The 6,087-nt window shown below is 32.9% G+C and overlaps 1 long non-coding RNA gene across 1 annotated transcript; it reads right to left on the minus strand.

The window, feature by feature from the left end:
- Nucleotides 1-4,561: 4,561 nt before the first annotated feature.
- Nucleotides 4,562-5,642, minus strand: LOC136805768 (uncharacterized). Its single transcript, XR_010846448.1, has 3 exons — nt 5,626-5,642; nt 5,283-5,368; nt 4,562-4,628 (listed from the first exon to the last, which is right to left on the minus strand). It is a non-coding gene; the product is annotated as an uncharacterized lncRNA (long non-coding RNA).
- Between the last annotated feature and the right edge of the window lie 445 nt (nt 5,643-6,087).

The following is a 6,087-nucleotide window of genomic DNA, read 5'->3' on the forward strand; positions in this document are numbered from 1 at the left end:
TGAATTGTTTGGAAATCTAGATGATGAAGACCTTGTACGTAGTTTTCTAAACTACCTGCCAGCGAACGAACGCAAAACTATTAATGATTTTGCCGATGGAAAGGTAGATAGTGTTCAATCTATCACAAACATTCTAAGTGAAGCTAGATGTTTTCAAAAGCCTACCAGTGAAAACATATTCAGATTATGTAGAGAAACTGCTAACCGACTTTTGATAAAACAGCCATTTTTTGCTTTCAAAACAATGGTCGAAAGTATGGGTCTTTTCTGGAAAAAGCTCACACCAGAAATGTTCGACATTTGCTTGCTGTCGACGAAACCTTGTGCAAAATCAATCATTAAAACACTAGACTCTAATGAGCACTGTGTCCTCGATGGCAAAATCACCACACATCTACATCGTTTTATAGAAAGTGTTAGTGAAGATGAACTAGCATCGTTTGTTAGATTCACGACTGGGACGTCATCACTCGTCGAAGGAGAAAAGCTTAAAGTTAACTTTGTAGAAGCAACCTATTTTGCACCTAAATCTTCGACATGTTTTAAAATCCTAACTCTGCCAAGAATGGTCACGAGTTTCATGAGATTTAGGCAAGAATTTCTTTCAGTTTTAAGCAACAAGTTATCCTGGAGACTTCACGACGATTAGGATCGAGCTCTACCGTCATCTTTCACGATTTATTTATTCTGTTCTTTTGTTGACAATATACTGTCTGAAGTAAATGTTTTACAGGGGTATTTCTGTATTTTCTTAGTTTGTTTGTAGTTACCCTAGCGATTAGGGTTTGGATGAATAGATAACGAAAATGGGGTCATTATTGTCAAACTTGGTTAGGATCCTCAAATTGATTTTTACTTGGAACATGCGTTAAAACTTGTATCAATTTCATTTGTAAAACTCTAATTTTCACATTTTGACGTTTTCAAATTGGTAACATTCTGTTTCCTATGTTTTTGAGGTGTGACAGTAATTATTGACTCTTTATTTCTTACATTGTTTATCTTTATTTCCTTAATATTTATAGCAAAGAGGTTTTTACAAGAATATTTTGACTTTTACACTCTTTCTTTTGTTAACATTTTGTTAGGCCTTTTTATTGGACTGTGATAAATGAAATATTATTTTGAGCTTTGTCATTAGTTTTACTGTTTTGCTAAAGGAATTAACATTTGGTAAAACTTTTTAGAAAATCGTAAGAGCTCATTGAAATTGTGTTCCCTTGACAACAATGTTGACACCAAATCCCTTATGGCTCCTAACATCACAAAGTTCTATTTTTATTTTCGTATTTATGTTATTGTATGCTGATTTATGTCTTATTTTTTTCAAAATTTATCATTTATTCCTATGCTCGATACGACTTTCCTGTCGTAATGGATCATTTCATTGTCCATTATATCCCATCCTGATAACATTCGGTGGGGTTTGACATTTTGTTTTATTTGATTGTCTTCATCAAAAGTTTTGAGAAGAATTGGCACCTACCTTAAGGGAATAAATTAATGCGGAATTTATTAATGCGGGTGACCCCCAAAGAAATTTATGTTTTGCGGGAAAAAAATAATGCGACTTGGGTCAGCTATTGCGGAATTTATTAATGCGAGAGAAAGCTTCAATAGCGCATCGCGCTGAATCTAAAAATATACTTTATTTTTGACATAATCATTACTCTCGATGTGTTTGTGCGAGTTCCATATATAACGTATATAACAACTTGCATGTATCTTTAATTGAGCCGCGTTGAATTGTGGGATTGCAACTCGTACAAATGTCAAAAAAAGTGAAAAGTAATAATTATGACGTATGCATTGCGGAGCGCTATTGGTTTTTATGGAAGGATCTTTAATGCATTCAAGCAACTACTTTAGGCGCTTATTACGTTTTAAATAATTTCAAATATGGAAATACAAGTGACTTTGCCTTTGAGTCTAGAAATTGAATATTTTTTCTCTAAAATCAGCAATATTTTAGAGAAAAAAATGCGAATTTACTAATGCAAACGACCGAAATTTTAAAGTTTTGCGAAATTTAATTTTGCGAAAAATGGCCAAATTCGCATCAATTAATTCCGCATTAATTTATTCCCTGAAGGTATGCGAGAGAGCGAAAGAACATAAATTTTCGTAATCACTTGTGCAAGATCTACTTTTATGCTTTATGATGCACCATTAGTTTTTTAATGATATATTAGGTTATTTTATTGACATAAAATTAAATTACAAGTACTCTTCCTCGTTCAATTTCTTTTTCATAATTTTTTTTCGTTTTGCATCTATCACAGGTGGTGTCAGTTCTTATGCTCGAGCTTATCTCAGGACTTTTTTTACATGGCAATGCCCAAAATTTGACGCAGCCCGATTTTCAAAAAAAAATTACCGGTTGTTAGGGGGGGGGGGAAATGTGGTTTTTCTAATTTTCTTGAGATTTTATAATTTGTTTTTTCTGAGTCCAATTATTGCGGAAATTCGGCTGGGAGAATATCCAGAAATATGCCGAAATTTACCGTTTTTACGTATTTTCATGACAATTTGTCACCCTATTCCATGATAAGGTACGCGTATGTCTGATAACCTATTTATCATTCATGGCAAAAATTATGTAATCAAAATGTTTGTTAACTACTCTTCTGTGCTTAATTGTAAGGGGGTGATTTTAAATTTTTTTAGGAAAAATCCCCCCAATAGCATTTCCCCCCATTTTATGAAATTTCACTGAAAAAGTACCAAAACCTTCATTTTCCTAGGGTTTTTTGGGAAAGTCACCCCACTTCTGCGGGGATTAAATTTCGCGGATTTCACAGATTTGGGTGTCATCCACGAAAATCCGCGAAGTCTAGTCTCAACAGAAATTTGAGTAGGCCTTATCCGCGAAATATTTCTAAAAAAATAAACTCAAAAAATGTTGAATAAATACTTTTTGAATGTTTACTGGAATCGATGCCACTTTTGTTTGACAATATTTTCACGATTTCGTTGCCTTTAGAGTTAAATCATGCATGCTGGTCTTTAAAATACGTATTGTTAGCACTTCTTGGATTTCCAAGACCCTGAAATTCCCCAAACAATTTTACTCCTTTGCAAAACAATTTCACGAGTAAAATTCATTAACTCGTCTAGCTTATTTCAAACGCACATTTTTCGTTTCATTTAACTCAGTTGAGCATATTCGGTTAGAATAAAGACATAATTCATTGAAGATTTTACCTGAATAAATCGTCTGTTTCGTCTAGCTCTCCAGAATGTCCTTATTTTATGAATGATAAATAATACACCTTAGTGGATCAAGATAAAAAACTTCGAATGAAACGTCACAAATAGAATTTTAAAAAGTTTCCCTTTTGAATCCTCAAGATATGTTCTAAACTATAAAGAATGACTCAAAACGGTTTAGTTTCGTAACTTATGAGGAAGTTTAATCACCTTGAAATGACTCATCCAGTATTGCGTCACTGTTGGCCGAAGCTTGCTCCAGTATGCTTCAATTCTCTAAAAATAGATAAAAACAATCTCAAAATCCCCATTGTATGGTGTGCGCAAAAGGCTTTTCAAGAAAAATTTACCTTGGGGTCGTCAAACTTAACATTTATGTAATTTGACTGTTATTAGAAATTATTGAACTTTGACACTCATAATTCTTTTAATTACCTTCTAAGTGAGTCAGCCAGCCCCTATATATCTAGACATTTGGCTTTTAATCGATCCCTTATCCTTATCCCTCGATACCCAATATCCTCAACATCCACACAAATATTTCATAAAATCAATAATTTGCAATAATTCTGGACATTTTGCTTCAAATACAGTATTTTAGTATGATTCCCTGACAATTCCCCTTGGCAAATCCCCTCATCCGGTGAAGCCCCCCCCCCCCGCAGACACTGCCACCTGGTGAACCCCCCAGAAAATTTCTCCTCAGTGAATTCCCACTCGAATATTTTAAACATATTTTGAAAAGCAGATTTCATTAAAATAAAAAATGTTACCAAGAACACAATTTTTACTGCGTACTGCGCTAATAAATTTACCCATCAATGCAGCCATGTATTGCGAATCCATAAGGATTAAGCTTATCATATCCGTCCATGTGCCATAATTCATTTGGGCCCTGAATGAAAAATACAAGATCGGTAAATACATAAAAGAGACAAAGAAATAATCGACAAGTGTAAAATACATCGGAATGCCCTTTTACCTACCCGTGAAACCCAGATGTTGAAATTCTAAAGCCAAAATACCCACGGGTGTAGTATATTCACTATTGTGTAGATAAAACAAACCATTTTAGTAAAATTTCCTAATAAAATTGTAAAAAATTGTAAAAAAAATAACAAAATTTGCTATCAACACAACCCCTCCTGAAAAGGGCTTTTTACAGAGGGTAAATGTCAGAGATTACAAAGAGTAATCTTTGTAAAATCGTTATTGAATATTTTTGTTTTTTTACCTATCAGTAGTAAATAAATGGGGATTTTATGGCTTGACTGATTCAGTAGGAAATAGCCCTAAATCTAAGTGCAAAAATGAGTTTACTAACCTTACAACCATATGTCCTACGTAGAAGCCTTCTTTTTTTTCTGCTGTCCACACCTTCAGGGTTCAAAGGGCCTAATATCTGCCTCACCTGTTCCCTAGAAAAAATTACATATGATAAAAAATAGTGTGTCAAATTTAATGGTTTGTAAGAGGACTTATGGTCAGTCTTTGTTGCAGTATCTTTTTTTTCAAAGAACAGACAAATTCTAGTTACCAGTTGTTCGAAAAATTGACAGAAGAATGAATTAAATGGATTTAACATTCATAACATTTTAACCCGGTTATTACCATAATGGCTTTGAGGCCTGAACTTGGGCAAAAGATGTACGATACAGTTAATATTAACATTATAAAAAGGATACTTCAACTCGTGGAAGGGAAGAAGTTAACTACTAGATTGTTTGCTCACTCGACTGTTTTGAAAAAAAAAATTAATTTATACCAGAGGAAAATGTGGACCAAGAATCAATTCTTTTTGTGTCGTCTATCTTAATTGATCTAAATTTAGTTATAACTTTGGTTGCAAATTAGCAAGTTTGTCAACACAATCAATGACACAATCATAGACTTTATTAAATTTCAAGTCTCCATTTCTTGAACTCTTATCCATAATTTTTATGATACACTCGTAACAGCCAAATCTAAATGAAGTTTCTTTTTTACAGTCAATATAACTTTTAAAATTTGAGGAGCAATTATAACGATTTTGTCCAATAAAAATTTCCTACATTTTACTCAAAGATACTCACCTGGATGTATTGAGATGATATTTAATGATAAGTTTTCGGTGCATACTGCAATATCCAAGGTTGCAACCATCACTTAGGAGCTCAGACTGAAAGTAAGTAAAAAAAAAAAGGATCCTGTATTTTTTTTCTTTTGAGACATGTCGTATAGTTGCTCATCCTAGATCTCTTGTGCGGAAATTCTACATCAGTTTTTTGTTATTCTTCAAAAGAACTTGCAGAGAGAAGTTCAAGTCAATACTTTATAAAAATTAAATTCCCAAATTTATCTTCCTCCTTTAAATCCCTGATAATGGTTATGATTTTTAAGGTCAAAAAAGTTTAACACACAAACAAGCAAACATACCTGTATAACCTCAGTAAAATCAGCAATATTTTCATCATTGTTCAATCTTCTTCTTAAGTTGTATCTCTTCAAAATTCGTTTCAATTGTCTTAAACTTAACAAAAGAAGCAGATGAGATGAAGTTTTATAAGATACTTCACTAATTGGTCATTTGAAGTAATAAACATCATGATGCGTTATTTAGAAAAAAAGTAACAAAATTGTTTTATTACTGGTTAACGACCAACCAAATCAAATAAGGGCTTGTAAAAACTCCATCTCGTCCCAAAAGAAGACAATATCTTTTGGATTTATGTTATCATTTTCATTCACATCAGGTAATATATAGTATAGTTGACAGTCACAATAAACGATAAGATACCGGGTGCGCCACAAAAAAGTTTCTCTCTTTAAAACTAATTTTCTAGAAATCTAAAGATTTTAAAAGAACCATTCCTATTTTACTGGAAAGAAGAAAGATAA

Source organism: Clytia hemisphaerica, unplaced genomic scaffold (assembly GCF_902728285.1).
Source record: "Clytia hemisphaerica strain Z4C2 unplaced genomic scaffold, Clytia hemisphaerica genome assembly, whole genome shotgun sequence".
In the NCBI taxonomy this organism is placed as follows: Eukaryota; Metazoa; Cnidaria; class Hydrozoa; order Leptothecata; family Clytiidae; genus Clytia; species Clytia hemisphaerica.